General features: G+C 39.3%; 1 non-coding gene across 1 annotated transcript; it reads left to right on the forward strand.

Moving 5' to 3' along the window:
• Positions 1–17,365: 17,365 nt before the first annotated feature.
• On the forward strand, positions 17,366–17,469 carry LOC112793231 (small nucleolar RNA R71). Its single transcript, XR_003197934.1, has one exon. It is a non-coding gene; the product is annotated as a small nucleolar RNA R71 (small nucleolar RNA).
• The last annotated feature ends 1,245 nt before the right edge of the window (positions 17,470–18,714 follow it).

Here is an 18,714-nt window from a genome sequence, read left to right on the forward strand (position 1 = left end):
TCCTATGTCCATTTTATTTGAAATAAGACTAAATGAAACTGTTGTATGTTAAATATAATCACCAAGCCAAGAATCTTGTCATGAATAAAGCTCTTTTAGTGATGTATTAACAAACACAATTAACAAAAGAAAGCATTAAAAACAAGTACATGAATAAAACAAAAAGGAAACTGAAATGTTAAACCAAAAGAGAAAAATAAAATTGCAGAGGCATTATGATTATGCAAACAAGTAGTGTTGCTTGAATAAATTGCATAGAAAATAAGTGGCACACCAAACTTAGAATCTTAGTGTGACACTTTCATGTAGAATTGATGCAATCATTCAAATGGATTAAAAACAAATTGTTGCAGGGCAACACCAAACTTAGAATGTAATCATATGCCAATTTATTAAAATTTAAACAAAGCAAGGAGAAGAAATGTACCTACTGTCTACCTGTTCTTCACTTTCTTCCTCTTCTTCCAATTTGTTAAGAGGAATGACCTCAAGGGGGAGGAAGTTTCAGCTATTGTCCCCTTTCTTGGTTTCCTTTCAGCAAGCCTCCTTTTGTACATGGCTTGATTGAGCTTGCTTGCTAGTGGTCTAGGGGAAGGATTGTTTGCAGTTGACCTTCTCTTGAATGTTGTCCTTGGTATCTTGGTCACAATCCTCTTCTTGGTGCTTTTGTTAATTGCCTTCACTTTTTGGATGTCAAGACATGGTTGCTGTGTGATTTTTGGAGTAATTTCTTCATCAAAACCCTCTTGCATTGGTGGTTCCATGAGTTGTTCCTCTTTGCACTTCTCTGCTTCACTTGAGTTTGGACGTCCTTGATTGTTCTCCTCACTTTCTTGTTCTTCCACTTCCTCTTTTACACTCAACATTTGTTTAGCACTTTCATAGAAGAGGTTTGTTGTTCTTCCCATGATTTCTTCATCTCCTCTTCATATCTTTCAATTAGTGTTGAGCATCTTTGGTTCAGGGAGGTTTGTGGGGGTTGTGAGCTTTCATGTTCCTTTATCATCTCAAGTGGCTTCTGTGAATATGCAAGTTCAGGTTCAAATACCTCCACCACCTCATTTTTCATTGAAATTTCACTTGACACAAAGGCTTCCTCATCTTGCTTTTCCACTTCCTCACCCACAAATTGGTCTTCATCCTCTCTATTTGATGGTTCTAAGTTCTTTCTTGTTTGCTCTGAGGGCTTATTCATCTTCTTGAAGAGGATTTCTTTCCAAGATTGGAATTGTGTGTGTCTTTTCACGAGTTGTCTGTGTATTTCAATGGCTTGACATTGGCTTGTTGTGGTAAAGTTGTGTTGAGCGGTGTGGAATAAGTTTTGTGAGTTGTGGGATGAATTTTGTGGTTGGTAGGATGACTTGTATGGATTTTGGAGGAAACTTTGTGTTGCGGCATAATCAAGTGATGAAGAACTTTCAAATGAGAAACTGGGACGTGAGGGTGGATAATTTTTCATGACTTTATTGAGAGTATACTCCAAGGAAGATGTTTCTTGATGAATGGAGCATGAATCCTTGAGATTCCCTTCCCAGCCACGGTTTGTGTAACTATCATCACAGTGGGAGTCACTTTGTGGCTCTGGGAGGTATTCATGCTCTTTCATTCCTTGGTGATACTCCCATCCACCATAAGGATAATGATATGAATCATTTTGTGGTGGTGGTTGGTATCCCATATGATTCTCTTGCTCATCTTGTGTTTCTGAAGCAAATCTCTATGGATTGGAGTGCTTAGAATTTGTATTTTCTTGGTGATATTCCCAGCCACCATTAGAGATTGGTGATGGTGAGTAATATCCCATAAAATTTGTTTGATCATAAGATGAGTTGGTCTCCATCTAAGTTTTGTAAAACACAACACCATTTAAAGTTAAAATTCATGTCTCAGATGAGATTTGCTTAGTGAGGCAAAAACACAAACACCTTGGTTTCAACTTGGAACAGAGAACAAAAACAAAAAAGATGCTTGATCTAGACTTCTCACCCACTTAATCATTGTTGATCTAATCAATCCCCGGCAACGGCGCCAAAAACTTGATGGTGTTTTTGTGGAAAAACGAATTTCCAAACACATAGATCTAACCGGCAAGTGTACCGGGTCGCATCAAGTAGTAATAACTCACTTAGAGTGAGGTCGATCCCACAAGGATTGATGGATCAAGCAACTTTAGTGGGTGATTAGTTTAGTCAAGCTAACATTGAAGTGAAATGGGATGAAATGTGGCCAACAGAAAGTAAATAGCAGTGAATTTAAAGTTGCAGAATGTAAATGGCAGGAAACTTAAAGAGCAAGCAATGTAAATTGCAGAAACTTAAATGACAAGAAATATAAATTGCATTGAATATAAAAGGGAGTGGGAGCAGGGAATTTAAACAGAACTGAAAAATGTAAAGTGCAATGAATTAAAGAACTCTCATATTTTGAAATTTAGAAACAGATCAATTGAATATCAAAACAGAAATGTAAAGGTGTTGAAGAATCAAAACGGTAAGAACTTAGATCATGCATGAAATTCCAGAAGAAGAATCAACAATTTCAATGAAACAGTAAAAACAGAAGAGCAGCCAAGAACTTAACTCAATTGCAAAATAAAATTGAAGATCTCAGGGAATCAAAGAGACTAGAAAACAAGTCTAGATCTCAAGCCCTTCCTTGATTCAATAGCAGACAGATTGAAGAAGAAATGAAGATGAAAGCAGTAAGAGGAATTTGATTCAAATTGCAATTTACTGAAATTATGCAGCAAGGCAAATAAAGAGAAATCTCAAAGGGAGAATGAAACAGAATTCCTTCAATTCTCCACACCAAGATTCAAAACAGAAATGAAAATTGAAGGAGAGAGCTCTTTACTCCTAATGCTCCCTAGTGGAGCTCGCCTTTTTTTTTTCGAGCTCCCCTCTGAAATGAGAGTGATGCCTTTATATAGGCTTTTTACAAAATGAAATTGAAATTAAAAACAAATTCACAAAATGAAATTTCTAATCTAGCTTCTCTGTGTGCCTTTGAGTCACGTTGAGTGGGCTTTTTGATTTGGTGGAGAATTGAATTAAAATGAATTTTTAATTGAATTTTGGTTGATTTTGGCCCATATGTTGCTCCCAGGAGGCTGCTCTGCTCTTGTGGAGAGCAGGGCAGTGGTGCCTTGTGCGCGCCTTGCCTCTGCCCGTGCTGTGATGCGCACGCCCAAGCTCCCTTGTGTGCGCCAAGCATGCGTGCCATGCACCAAGGAATGTTGCTCTACTCTCCTTGTGGGCAGCGCATTGGTGCTTCCAAGGGGAGGTCCCAAGTTCAAGCCTTGGTGAAAGCATTTGGGGAAATAATTTTCCTTGAATTTTTATGAAGAGTGCACGACATTGCCCTGCTCTCCAAGAGGGCAGAGCAGAATAATGAGCGCTACTTTGCTTTGGAGTGAGGCTCCAGCTTCGAACCTTGGTGGAAGCACTTTGGTTTATTTTCGCTTATTTTTGGCCCTTAAAGATGCCTTTCACTCATGCCCCAATTTTATGCCAAATATGGATTGCTATATATCGTTGAAAAGCTCTGAATGTTAGCTTTCCAACGCAACTGAAAGCACATCAATTTGACGTCTGTAGCTCAAGTTATAGCCCTTTGAAGGAGGCATGATCAGGCTATGATCGCCCAGATTTTAACTTAGCAAAAATTTTCTTCCAACCTCACTTTGCATCACGATATTGCCCTGCCCTTTGCAAGAGCAGGGCAATGTGCGTGCTGGTTGCTTCCTTCTTTGATTTGGTCATGGGCCACGCTTTTAAAAGCGTGGCCTAAGGCTCCAAAGTGTGCTCCAACTTCAAAGTGTGCCCCAAAGCTCTTTCTTTCTCCTTTTTTAGCTTATTTTGTGCTTCTTTGCTTCTTTTTCTTCTTATTTCCTACAAGATTTATAAATTTAAAAGATCAAGGAAATATTCTAATTAAGCACAAAAGAATGCAATATTTAAGCACTAATCATCACTTTCTTGTATAAAAAAGCATAGAAAAATAGGTATATGATGACATGTCATCAGGTTCCATCTTTGATTTTGGTTATTGAAGAGTCCATATTTGATGAGATATTTTGGCTTGAATTGAGTGGATTTCATCATATAAACTCACACTTATTCACTAAAATAGCATACTTTTGTATTTGATCCCTAAATTGAACCTAAATGTGAAAACATGCATTTTTGTGCTTAAAATGAGCAATTAAATTCCACTTTTATTTCATTTGATGCCATGATATGTTTGTTGAGTGATTCTAGGTCAAAGAGGCAAGAATGGATATGCAAAAGTGGGAGGAAGCATGTACAAAGGGAGAAAACATGAAGAAAATAAGGAGGAAGCACACAGCCATGCGTGCGTGCGCACAAGGATAAGTACGTAGGCACAAAAAGGAAATCAGTATGCGTGCGTGCGCACAACCATCTGTGCGTCCGCACAAGTGGAAATTTGGCAAAGTGTGCAGGCGCACATATCTATGCATTCGCACAGGTACCAGCGCATGCCCCCATTAAAAAGTCACGTGCTGTGAGTTTTAGGGCTCTTTCGGCCCATTTTTTAAGGCTTGGATGCTGAAATCAAACGCTATATGAAGGGGGGTCAACATCTCATATGGGGAAGCCAACTTAGATTAGAAAAATACACATAGTAGGAGTAGGAGTAGTGTAGATTAGGAAATTCTCTCTTAGGGTTTGATGCACGAAAACTTGTCTCTCAACAAATTTTCCTTCGGTAAGTATACCGAATTGTCGTCAAGTAAAAACTCACAATAGAGTGAGGTCAAATCCCACAGGGATTGATTGGTCATGCAACTTTAGTTGGAGGAATATTCTAGTTGAGCTAAGCAGAAATTTAGTTTATAATTGCAGAAAATTAAATGGCGGGAAAGCAAATGACAGAAAATGTAAATTCTGGAAATAAATGGCGGAATGTAAATTGCAGAAAGTAAATTGCAGAATCTTAAATGGGGATTTGGGGAGATGAACATAAAAGTAAATGGCAGAAGGTAAAGAGAATGGTTAAGATCAGAAATGGGGGATTCATTGGGCTTAGGAGATGTTGCATTCTCCTGATCAAGTTCATTCTCATCTCTTCCTCAATCAATGCATTCATTGATCTTCTTGGCAATCTTAAGTGATTGGATCCAAATTCCTTGGCAACCCAATCTCTCTAAGCTTGAACAATTGCCCAATTCCTTGATTTAATTACTCATGGGAAGAGATGAAGTATGGTCACTGATTATACCGCATGTATTTCCAAATTAAAGTGTTGGTAGGATCATATGTCACTATATCCATCCAAACCCCAAATTTGGTCCAACATGAGAAAGCAATTCTAGCATGATCTCCTCATCCCTTTTCCAAAGCTCAGAGGAGATCCAATTATGGAGAGTTTCTTTTCCAAGACAACTAACTGATTTAAGATCGAAAGCTTTCTAGTAAATCAAGAGAAAAGAAAGAGGAAGAAAAATGAAAACTATAATTGATCCATCAAATTACAACAGAGCTCCCTAACCCAATGAAAAGGGGTTTAGTTGTTCATAGCTCTGAAAATGAAAGATGATAGAGAAGAGTGCATTCTCCAGTAAACTAGAATTTGCAAGTAAATATATAGAATGTAGTTCCTAATAATGCCCAGACTGCTTTCTAGTTTAAAACTACTTCCTATATATACTACTCTTCTGATCTTCTAGTTAGATCTTCCAATCTTGGATATGGGCCCTTGATCTTTAGTTGAAGCAGTTACAGTCTTCAGTGGGCTCAGCTTTGCTTGCAGAAAGAATGTGAATCAAGCATGGTAGGACGTTAGTTAGGACGTTAGTGGCATTAACGTTAGGTGTAAACTTGGGTTCGAAAGCGTTAGTGATGATAACTTTGTCACTAACGTTCCAAACCAATTGATCCACATTAACTGCAACGTTAGTGGTACTAACGTGACCACTAACGTAGCCTCTTAGACCTTCGCAAGCATTATTGGCACTCACTTTTACCAATAACGCTACTCCTTGTCCCTCTTTCCCACGTTAATGATCCACGTTAGTGTAACTAATGTGGCCCTTACGAGCTCCCTAACCCAATGAAAAGGGGTTTAGTTGTTCATAGCTCTGAAAATGAAAGATGATAGAGAATAGTGCATTCTCCAGTAAACTAGAATTTGCAAGAAAAGTAAATATATAGAATGTAGTTCCTAATAATGCCCAGACTGCTTTCTAGTTTAAAACTACTTCCTATATATACTACTCTTCTGATCTTCTAGTTAGATCTTCCAATCTTGGATATGGGCCCTTGATCTTTAGTTGAAGCAGTTACAGTCTTCAGTGGGCTCAGCTTTGCTTGCAGAAAGAATGTGAATCAAGCATGGTAGGACGTTAGTTAGGACGTTAGTGGCATTAACGTTAGGTGTAAACTTGGGTTCGAAAGCGTTAGTGATGATAACTTTGTCACTAACGTTCCAAACCAATTGATCCACATTAACTGCAACGTTAGTGGTACTAACGTGACCACTAACGTAGCCTCTTAGACCTTCGCAAGCATTATTGGCACTCACTTTTACCAATAACGCTACTCCTTGTCCCTCTTTCCCACGTTAATGATCCACGTTAGTGTAACTAATGTGGCCCTTACGAGCTCCCTAACCCAATGAAAAGGGGTTTAGTTGTTCATAGCTCTGAAAATGAAAGATGATAGAGAATAGTGCATTCTCCAGTAAACTAGAATTTGCAAGAAAAGTAAATATATAGAATGTAGTTCCTAATAATGCCCAGACTGCTTTCTAGTTTAAAACTACTTCCTATATATACTATTCTTCTGATCTTCTAGTTAGATCTTCCAATCTTGGATATGGGCCCTTGATCTTTAGTTGAAGCAGTTACAGTCTTCAGTGGGCTCAGCTTTGCTTGCAGAAAGAATGTGAATCAAGCATGGTAGGACGTTAGTTAGGACGTTAATGGCATTAACGTTAGGTGTAAACTTGGGTTCGAAAGCGTTAGTGATGATAACTTTGTCACTAACGTTCCAAACCAATTGATCCACATTAACTGCAACGTTAGTGGTACTAACGTGACCACTAACGTAGCCTCTTAGACCTTCGCAAGCATTATTGGCACTCACTTTTACCAATAACGCTACTCCTTGTCCCTCTTTCCCACGTTAATGATCCACGTTAGTGTAACTAATGTGGCCCTTACGAGCTCCCTAACCCAATGAAAAGGGGTTTAGTTGTTCATAGCTCTGAAAATGAAAGATGATAGAGAATAGTGCATTCTCCAGTAAACTAGAATTTGCAAGAAAAGTAAATATATAGAATGTAGTTCCTAATAATGCCCAGACTGCTTTCTAGTTTAAAACTACTTCCTATATATACTACTCTTCTGATCTTCTAGTTAGATCTTCCAATCTTGGATATGGGCCCTTGATCTTTAGTTGAAGCAGTTACAGTCTTCAGTGGGCTCAGCTTTGCTTGCAGAAAGAATGTGAATCAGGCATGGTAGGACGTTAGTTAGGACGTTAGTGGCATTAACGTTAGGTGTAAACTTGGGTTCGAAAGCGTAAGTGATGATAACTTTGTCACTAACGTTCCAAACCAATTGATCCACATTAACTGCAACGTTAGTGGTACTAACGTGACCACTAACGTAGCCTCTTAGGCCTTCGCAAGCGTTATTGGCACTCACTTTTACCAATAACGCTACTCCTTGTCCCTCTTTCCCACGTTAATGATCCACGTTAGTGTAACTAATGTGGCCCTTACGAGCTCCCTAACCCAATGAAAAGGGGTTTAGTTGTTCATAGCTCTGAAAATGAAAGATGATAGAGAAGAGTGCATTCTCCAGTAAACTAGAATTTGCAAGAAAAGTAAATATATAGAATGTAGTTCCTAATAATGCCCAGACTGCTTTCTAGTTTAAAACTACTTCCTATATATACTACTCTTCTGATCTTCTAGTTAGATCTTCCAATCTTGGATATGGGCCCTTGATCTTTAGTTGAAGCAGTTACAGTCTTCAGTGGGCTCAGCTTTGCTTGCAGAAAGAATGTGAATCAGGCATGGTAGGACGTTAGTTAGGACGTTAGTGGCATTAACGTTAGGTGTAAACTTGGGTTCGAAAGCGTAAGTGATGATAACTTTGTCACTAACGTTCCAAACCAATTGATCCACATTAACTGCAACGTTAGTGGTACTAACGTGACTACTAACGTAGCCTCTTAGGCCTTCGCAAGCGTTATTGGCACTCACTTTTACCAATAACGCTACTCCTTGTCCCTCTTTCCCACGTTAATGATCCACGTTAGTGTAACTAATGTGGCCCTTAACGTGGGCATGCCCAAGCTCAAGGGCGTTAGTGACACTTACCTTTGTCACTAACGCTTCAAAATGCCCCTTATTTCCACGTTAGTGCCTCACGTTAATGGCATTAACGTGGTTGTGCTTGCCATCTCCGATATTAGTGACAAAGGTTAGTGTCACTAACGTTGGCCCATCATTCATTGATCCACATTACCATTCACGTTAATGGTCTTAACGTGACCACTAACGTAGGCAATCTTGGCCTGATCTAGCATTAGTGACAAAGGTGACTGTCACTAACGTTGGCGATCTCTTCTTTATTCCATGTTAGAGTTCACGTTAATTGAATTAATGTGACTCTTAACGTGGCTATGTGTGGCCTTTTGGAACGTTATTGGTGTTTACTTTTACCACTAACGTTGGAGCTTCCCTTTCCTTCCACGTTAGTTCCCACGTTAATGTAACTAACGTGGCAACTACCGTGGGTTATGATGGCTTTCGAAGGCATTATTGGTGACAACTTTTCCACTAACGCTGCAAGCTTACTCCCATTCCACGTTAGTGAGACTAACGTGGTAGCTAACGTAGCTCTTCTTTGCTTCCATTGTCCTGAAACCAAACAAACAGGGTGCATCAAAGCTTTGTTCCAAGTCATGAGATCATGCATCCTCTATTTTATCATTCAATTCATGCATAATTCTCATGAAATCATGTAAAGTTCACAATATTTGCTTGAATCAAGATGTAAGTATATTTTTTACCCAAAACTTGCTTATTTACTAAGAAAATGCATGAAACTACCCTAAAACAGTAAAGAAAAGGTTAGTAAAACTGGCCAAGATGCCCTGGCATCACAACACCAAACTTAAAGCTTGTTTGTCCCTAAGCAAGTACTGAAGCATAAGAATGATGAAAGAAAGAACAAGAGAAACAAGTCCTTATTATAGAAGTCAAGTTCTTGGTTTATGGGGTTTCATGCATTGCAACTTAGGTTCGTTCCTTTTCTGGTTTTCAGGTCCTCATCATGCTCTTGAATACTCGCTAGAGTGCATCCTATGAGATCCTTATTCATTGATCCCCCCCTTTCTTTTCAGGGTTTATTGCATTCTTTTAGGCTAAGTGCTTTGTGAGGGGGTGACTCTTTAAGATAAGGTTTCAGCCAACACTCCCGAACCAGTTGGTTCAAGGTGCTAGGTGTTGAGACACTCCTAAGGACCTACTCCTTCAAGTCTTTCTCCCCCAAACATGCACACCACAAGCAGATGGTTTGTTATTTTCTTGAGGCCTTGGTGTCCAGAACCTCTTTGGATTACTAAGTGTTTCGTAGCAAGGTTGCCCTTGATAGTGGATTTTCAGCTGATAATCTCGGGTTAGTTAACCCAAGTTACCAAGTGATGAAGCACTCCTGAGAACTTATTCATCCAAGTAGATCCTTTGCACAAAAACACCACAGACACATGCCTCAAGATTCAAACCTTTGGTTCCTAGCTTTATTTCTTATTCTTTTTCTTTCTTTTTCAAACTCTCACTATTCTTTTCCTTTTTCTTATTAGGATCTTGTTGTTTAGCTAGTCTCATAGAATGTGCTTCAAGCATATGATTCAGAATATCTAGTTGCATGTATACCTTGTTGGTGAAACAACTTAGCTAATCAATTACCACACCATAAACATTGAGAACTTACTTCATAAGATGAACCCCACTCTGGTTTTTCATAACATTTTCTTTTATTTAGCTTAAAGAACGAGCATACATTTAAGCAGGATGAAAATAAAAACCGGAAACTTAGACCAGCACACATAGACCTAAGCAATGAGATCTTAAAGATAGAATTGAAAATTCCTAAGCTACTATGGAAGCATGTTCTATTTCATACATGATTTTCCTTATTTAAACTTGAAAAAGATAGAACGAAGAGGGAACTCCACCACCTTTTACTTCTAGGGATGCTCATGCTCTCTCTCACTTGTTTGTCCTCTTTGTGTCCACTTGCGCTTCCTTGTATCCGTGTCATTCTGGCTCTTTTCCAATCTTCCAATGCCTTCCTTACTGATTCATGACTCTTTTCTGCTCTTTCTCTTTCCTCTCATGCTAATTCATCCTTTACTTCCTCATATCTTGTAATCCCAGGGTGCAATACAAGCAGTTGTCCGACTAAGTATCCGAGCCTGGCTTGAGTGTTTATATGATATCTAGCCTCACTCAAATAGACTCCTCCTAAGAACGCTCTGTATTTATCAAAGAGATCTGCCTGTTCTCTTTGTTTCCGATGCATCTCATGAATGTGTGCACCTTAATATGCTTGGATGTTGATTAGCTTTGGATGGCTTCTTGTTGTTGATCCTGCTTTTCGTTCAACCTGTGGAAGGTGATGACAAGTCATCATATGCCTATTTTTCAAGCTAATTTCACTTGTTTCACTAGTTTTATGCACTTTCTTGCATTCTAAGTAAGTAATTTGGAATGGAAAAGCATGGTTTCTTTGAATCAAACAACCACCATTTAATTGATGCTAAATCATGAGGTTTAAGCTAAATTTAATTGATTTTTAATGATTTATAAACCTTGTGAATTTGGTGATACTTTGATTGGTTGTTTTGATTATTTGTAGGTGAAGAAAAGAAGAAAACAAGAAAGCGTGGCTTAAGAAGTGTAGCCCAAGGAAGAAAATAGTGTGGTAAAAGAAGAAGAGAGTGTGGCGCAACAATGAAGGAAATCCATACTACTCTCCCCAAGAGCACAATGCTCTCCAAGGGAGCACAACAATGAACCAAGCATACAAAGCTTCAATGCTCTGCCCCCTTGAGAGCGGAGCACAAATTTAAGCCAAGAAGCAAGGAAGAGCAAAAACATTGCTCTGCCCTCCTTAAGAGCATTATCGGGCTCCAACCAAAACAATTGCAAGGGGAAATGTTTGCCAATGCTTGCCACAAGTTTCGAACTCATGAGCAAGGGGGAGTGGGGAGCGCTACACACAAAGGAAAATGAGCCACACTTGGCCAAAATGCCACTCTCAAGATTCTCACTCAACACCTTAAGGAAGCAAGGAGCAAGGCGCCACTTCCTTCACAAAGAAAAAGGGTCAGCGCATGCCTTCAGCCAGGATCGAACCAGGGACCTCCCCTTGGAAGCACTACTGCTTCGCTGACAAGGAGAGCAGAGCGCTACTCCTTGGCACACACAAACAACAATGACACGGCCAGGGAGCTTGGTACGCGACTCATGACACGGTCCAGGAAGCTTGGCGCGCACATTGACACGGACTTGGAGCACGCAAGACACACACACAAGGCTCCAATGCTCCGCTCCCCACAAGAGCGGAGCACTACCCTGGGTGACTCAAGCCTTGGCAACACAACAAGGATCTCCAACATAAGCTTCAATGCTCCGCTCTCCACTAGAGCAGAGCATCCTCCTGGGAGCAACTTGGGCTGAAATTCAATTAACAATCCAACTTAATTCATTTCTTCACCAAATTAAAAGCCCATCCAAATTCTAAAATCCAAGAATAGAAAGTGTATAAATAGAGGCTAGTTTGATTTAGTTAGGACCTTTTTTTTTACACACCTCTAGCTCTTTCAAAAACTTTGATTTTCATTTTGAGCCTTTACTTTTGAATTTAGATCTTAGAGAATTGGGAAGGAGAATTGATCTCTCTTCTTCCTTGTTCTTGCTTGAGCACTCTTTACTTCTTGCTTTGGATCTTGGGTGGAGAATTGAAGAACTTCTGTTTCAATCTCACTTTGAGATCTCTTGTTTACTCTTTCTGCATAATTGAATTTAAATTTCTGTTTACTGCTTCATCTTCTATTCTCCTGCAATTACTTTTCTTTATTTCTTTTGCAATTGTTCTTGTTGGATCAAGGAAGGATTTGAGATCTAGACTTATTTTCTAGTCTCTTCCACTCCTGAGATCTTTAACCATCTTTTATTTTGCTGCAGTTAAGCACAAGTCATTTTCTGTTTTACGTTTCAAAGCATTCTACCTTTACTATTTGAGATCTACTTCAATTCAATTCCTCTTCTACTCTTCTGTTTAATGAAATTTACTTGTTCTTGTCTAAATTCTGCAATCCCAATTCCCAATTCCTTTTATAATTCAAGCAATTTACATTTCTTGCATTTTAAGCTTCAGTCATTTACTTTTCTTGCAATCTAAGTTTCTACAATTTAATTTACTTGTTCAATTCAGCATTTTTACTTTCTGTTCTCTTTAATTTACTGAAATTTTTCCCTCTCCCTTTACATTTCAAGCAATTTATCTTCTGTCTGCTACAAATCACTCCAATCAATCTTTGTTTGCTTGACTAAATCAACCACTAAACTAAAATTGTTCAATCCTTCAATCCCTGTGGGATCGACCTCACTCATGTGAGTTATTATTACTTGATGCGACCCGGTACACTTGCCGGTGAGATTTGTGTTGGATCGTTTTCCACACATCAAGTTTTTGGCGCCGTTGCCGGGGATTGAAATAGATTGACAATGATTAAGTGAGGTGGTAGTTTAGATCAAGCATTTTCTTTCTTATTTTTTTTACTAACATACTAACTGTTTGAAGATTTGCCTCTATTAACACACTAACTGTTTGAAATTTTGTCTCAACTAACTGCACTCAATTTTCAAAAAGTACCACTGTGTGTTCCTAGTATTGGTTTGCATGTCACAGGAAAGAAGAGAAGTTCCAAATTCTGAAGGTCAAGACGAACAGACTATCAGAAGGTTGAGAAGAGAAGATAGAGGGAAGGTTATTATTGGAGAAGAAGTCTCTGCGGAAGAAGAATATCATGACATGAAGCCACAACTCATTACACTAATCAAGAACAATTGTTCCTATGGTGGAAATCCATTGGAGGATCCTAAACAGCACATATCCATTTTTCTGAAGACTTGTGGTGCTGTCAAACCTGATGGTATAGATCATGACACCTATAAGCTCTTGTTATTCCCCTTCTCACTAAGGGATGAAGCTGCACAATGGCTTGAAACCTTTCCCCAAGGAATTATTACTAGTTGGGACGATTTGGTTACCAAGTTTCTAGCCAAATTATCCTCATCCCAACAGATCATCAAGCTGAAAGAGGGGGTACATCCATTCACACAAGGAGAAGAAGAACCACTCTTCAAGGCATGGGAAAGATATAAGAAAGCAAATGACAAAGTGGGTTTCCAAGCTTTCTATGAAGGATTAACCCCAGAAACAAGAAAAGCGGTGGACTACTTCTCAGATGGCCTACTCAAAGCGACAACAACTGCCCAAGGATCTACAAATTTCAACGACAAAGGAGTCAACAACCAACACTCATTTGAGAAACCACAGAATGCAATTTCAGAAAAAGAAGTGATGAATCTTGAAGGAGTGAATGCAGTCATGAACCTGAACAAACAAATGCACCATCAAACCCAACAACACATGGAGCTGAGAGCTAGAAAAGTTGATTGCATGCGTTCTGCTGCAGTGAATGCACAATTTCCACCATGGAGGCCCCATTCTTATCTGAGAATAGGGGAGTATCAACATCAAGAACAAAGAGGTTTCAACCAGGGCAAATCCATGACCACAAATAACCAACGTCACTCATCCAATAATGCCAATCAAAACCAATACTCACAAAACATGCACTCCCAGCCTCATAACAACTCACAAAATCACCAGAACACCTCTGCAACACCCACATCTTATTTCAATCTCACCTTGAGATCTCTTGTTTACTCTTTCTGCATAATTGAATTTAAATTTCTGTTTACTGCTTCATCTTCTATTCTTCTGAAATTTACTTTTCTTTATTTCTTTTGCAATTGTTCTTGTTGGATCAAGGAAGAATTTGAGATCTAGACTTGTTTTCTAGTCTCTTCCACTCCTGAGATCTTTAACCATCTTTTATTTTGCTGCAATTAAGCACAAGTCATTTTCTATTTTACATTTCAAAGCATTCTACCTTTACTATTTGAGATCTACTTCAATTCAATTCCTCTTCTACTCTTCTGTTTAATGAAATTTACTTGTTCTTGTCTATATTCTGCAATCCCAATTCCCAATTCCTTTTATAATTCAAGCAATTTACATTTCTTGCATTTTAAGCTTCAGTCATTTACTTTTCTTGCAATCTAAGTTTCTTCAATTTAATTTACTTGTTCTTTAAGATTCAGCATTTTTACTTTCTGTTCTCTTTAATTTACTGAAATTCTTCCCTCACCCTTTATATTTCAAGCAATTTATCTTCTGTCTGCTACAAATCACTCCAATCAATCTTTGTTTGCTTGACTAAATCAACCACTAAACTAAAATTGTTCAATCCTTCAATCCCTGTGGGATCGACCTCACTCATGTGAGTTATTATTTCTTAATGCGACCCGGTACACTTGCCGGTGAATTTTATGTTGGATCATTTTCCACACATCAGAAGGATTCACCCCACTGTCTCCCTTGTTCCAGTTGCTGCTCCATCAATTGCTTTTGCCACTCCCCTTGTTGATTTATCCATCTAGAGAATGATTCTTCTTGGCGATCCATCATTTGCAGTTGAAGCTCCTTCTGTGCCCCTTGATTCTCCATGTATTGCCTAGACAATCCATCAATGGCTTCTTGTAATTGGTACATGTCCAAAGTGGCTAGGGCTTGCTCCTCTGGGTTTTGTCCTTCTACAACTTGATGGGCTGCCCTCTTTCTTAGTCTTCGTTGAAGTAGGGGAGGTGCAACGGAATGCATCCGTCGAACCGTAAGTGGGATGCCAACTTTTATCCACTCGGGGTCTCCATCTTCAAACACTACCCCAGCCCTTCCGCACAGACAGAAAATGGTGCTGGAGTAGCCTAACCTTCCTCCAGAATCACTTTTCTCAGCTTACTTCCGAATGCCTTGAGCTATGAGTTCGTGAACCTTGATCTCTCCCCCTTTGAGTATACATTGTACCATTGTAACTCTCTTAAGGTTTACCTCTGAATTATTTTCGGTGGGAAGGATGGATCTCCTTACAATTTTGAACCACCCCTTTGCTTCAGGGGTGAGATTCCCTCTCTTAATAAATTTGGGCTTCTTATGGGAATCTCTTACCCAATCCGCTCCTAGTATGCAGATATCTTTCACAATCTGGTCATAATTGGGACTGCTAACTATTCTGGATTGATAGCTCTCTTTTGCGAATGGTATGGTTCGTAGCTTTAACACCTTCATGATGTTCATGGGACTAAAATCCACTGTTAACCCTCTTACGAAGCTTATATAGGATTCATCTGGCCTATCATACCTGACTGCATTTGCATAAAACTCTCTTATAAGAGTTGCGTTTACTTTTGTGACCGGATCAGTGAGGAGCTCCCATCTTCTCTTTTCCACCATCTCTGTGATTTCGGGGCATTCAGTTTTCTTAACATGAAAGCCTAGCTCATATATAATCTCTTTATCAGCCATCCACCCAAATTGTAATGCATGGTGAAATGTTCTAAATTTCTTCTCATCAAAAGGACATTGCTCCATAGGCTCCTTCACTTTTCTTCTTTTAGAGCTCGATGATGCCATGAGTGACCTTTGATTTCAAATTTGTAGAAGTATGGATGATTGCAGCTTAAAAGATGTAGCTATGAGAGTGTGTGAAAAAGCTTTTGATGGAGGAAGAAGTTTTGAGTGTGTGTTTTGAAAGAAAGAAATGTGAGGGGAGGGTTCTGGAATGTGGGGAGGTACGGAATAAGAGGGCCACTTTTATGGAAGGGTAATGACTAAGTGGAAGGTGTGGATCAATCTTTATGGGTTAAGAATGGATGGTTGGGGTTTAGCATGAAATGAGCACAAGGATTACCACTTTTATGAGGTTCTTGGTTCAGTCTCCAAGGATATCCTTTTTTCAATGTTGCATGGCAACACTTCCCAAGGTACTCCCTTTGAAGACATGTGTATAGTCCCCCTTTGTGAAGTGGCTGAACCCCCTTCTTCATTTGTCCCATCAATTTCATCCAATATTGCCTTCATTTCTCCTACAAGATAAAAAAATGAGTTAGAATGGTGGCGGCGAAAGTTAGAGAGTGGAATAACTACTTTTTAAAAGATTTTTTTGTTTTTAAATAACTAAATGCTATTCATGAATGCAACCCAACCCACTGATTGAGTGTTTATGTATGCAACATTGGTGACACTAAACTTAGTTTGTGAGCATGTAGCATAGAAAGAGTTTATTAAGGCTCTAAGATTGACACTCCCCTTATCACTTATAGTGACCATCTTGCATTCTTCCCATCTTACCTTCTTTGCTTCACCTCTCGAGTTTTTCTCTGTGTTACTTGGGAAGCTATCAGTAGGCTTGGGAATCTGCTGAGAGAGATATCCCACTTGAGACTCCAGCCTCTTGATGGTGTCTCCCTGGTTTTTGATATTAGCTCGCACTTCATCCTTGAACACTCTGTTGTCTTGGACTTCCTTGCATATACCTTCAAGTAGAGTCTTAATTCTGGAGAGTCTATCTTCGGATGGTGATGGTGAATTGAGGTAGGAGGGTGAGAAGGGCCATTTTGGTTTTGATATAGATGTTGAGAGGTACTATTGGGTAGGTGTTGATATGATCTCTGTGTGTAATGTTGGTGAGTTGCATTGTTGTTGGGGTTGTGATGTCTCTCATCTTGGCCTTGATCTTGTTGATTTCCCCACCCAAAGATTGGGTGGTTCTTCCAACCAGGATTATAGGTTTTGAAGTATGGATCATGGGCCAGCCTAGGTGAGTTCCCAATATAGTTGCCTTGTTCCCAATCACTCTCTTCCTATGTATTTACTCCTTCTTGAGCTGATGATAAAGTGGTGACTGCTGCAACTTGGTTCCCTTCCATCTTCTTGGTAAGGTCAGCTAACTGTTTGGTGATCATCTTGTTTTGAGCCAGCAGTGCATCCATATGGTTTAGCTCCATCACTCCTTGAGTGTTGCTCCTTTCAGAAGCATAGAAGTAGTCATTCTCAACTACAGTCTCGATGACATCTATGGCTTCTTCAATGGTCTTTTTCTTGTTTAGAGATCCCTCAGATGAGTAGTCTACTGCCTTCTCTGATTCATAAGAAAGACCCTCATAGAAAATGTGTAGTTTCACCCATTCATTGAACATGTCTGGTGGGCACCTTATTGTTAAGTCCTTAAACCTCTCCCATGCCTCATAGAGAGTTTCACCATCTTGTTGCCTGAAGGTTTGTACCTCAGCTCTCAACTTGTTGATTCTTTGAGGAGGGTAGAATATCTCCAAGAATTTGTTCACCACATCTTCCCACGTTGTTAAACTCTCCTTCGGGAAAGATTCCAGCCATTTAGATGCTTTATCCCTGAATGAAAAGGGGAACAAAAGTAGTCTATAGGTGTCAGGATAAACACCATTAGACTTCACAGTATCACATATCCTTAGGAAGGTGGTTAGATGTTGATTGGGGTCTTCTTGGGCGATTCCTCTGAATGAACAGTTTTTTTGAACGAGGGTGATGAGCTGGGTGATGAGCGGATAATTTATACGCTTTTTGGCATTATTTTTAGATAGTTGTTAGTAGGATCTAACTACATTTTAGTATATTTTTATTAGTTTTTAAGCAAAATTTACATTTCTAGACTTTACTATGAGTTTGTGTGTTTTTCTGTGGTTTCAAGTATTTTCTGGATGAAAATAAGGGACCTGAGCAAAAATCTGATTCAGACGTTGAAAAAGGACTGCTGATGCTGTTGGATTCTAACCTCCTTGCACTCGAAATGGCTTTTTTGGAGCTACAGAAACACAAATGACGTGCTCTCAATTGCGTTGGAAAATAGACATCCAGGGCTTTCCAGAAATATATAATAGTCCATATTTTGCTCGTGTTTTGACGATGCAAATTGGCGTTCAAACGCCAACTTTTTGCCCTATTCTGGCGTTAACGCCGGAACTGGTTACAAGCTAGAGTTAAACGCCCAAAACAGGCTGCAAACTGGTGTTTAACTCCAAGAAAAGTCTCTACACATGAAAGCTTCAATGCTCAGCCCAAGCACACACCAAGTGGGCCCGGAAGTGGATTTCTGCATTATTTACTTATTTCTATAACCCTAGTAACTAGTTTAGTATAAATATAACTTTTTACTATTGTACTGGGGGATCTTTGGACGACCTTTTGGACTATCTTTGAATCATTTTTAGTCCTTAGACATTGGGGGCTGGCCTCACGGCCATGCCTGGACCATCATCACTTATGTATTTTCAACGGTGGAGTTTCTACACACCATAGATTAAGGTGTGGAGCTATACTGTTCCTCGAGTATTAATGCAAAGTACTATTGTTATTCTATTTAATTCAAGCTTCTTCTTATTCTAAGATGTTCACTCGCACTTCAACCTGATGATTGTGATAATCCAAGTCACTCATCACCATTCTCACTTATGAACACGTGCCTGACAAACACTTCCATTCTACCTGCGAAAGCTAGAGTGTGTATCTCT

Source organism: Arachis hypogaea, chromosome 3 (genome assembly GCF_003086295.3).
Source record: "Arachis hypogaea cultivar Tifrunner chromosome 3, arahy.Tifrunner.gnm2.J5K5, whole genome shotgun sequence".
Taxonomy (NCBI): Eukaryota; Viridiplantae; Streptophyta; class Magnoliopsida; order Fabales; family Fabaceae; genus Arachis; species Arachis hypogaea.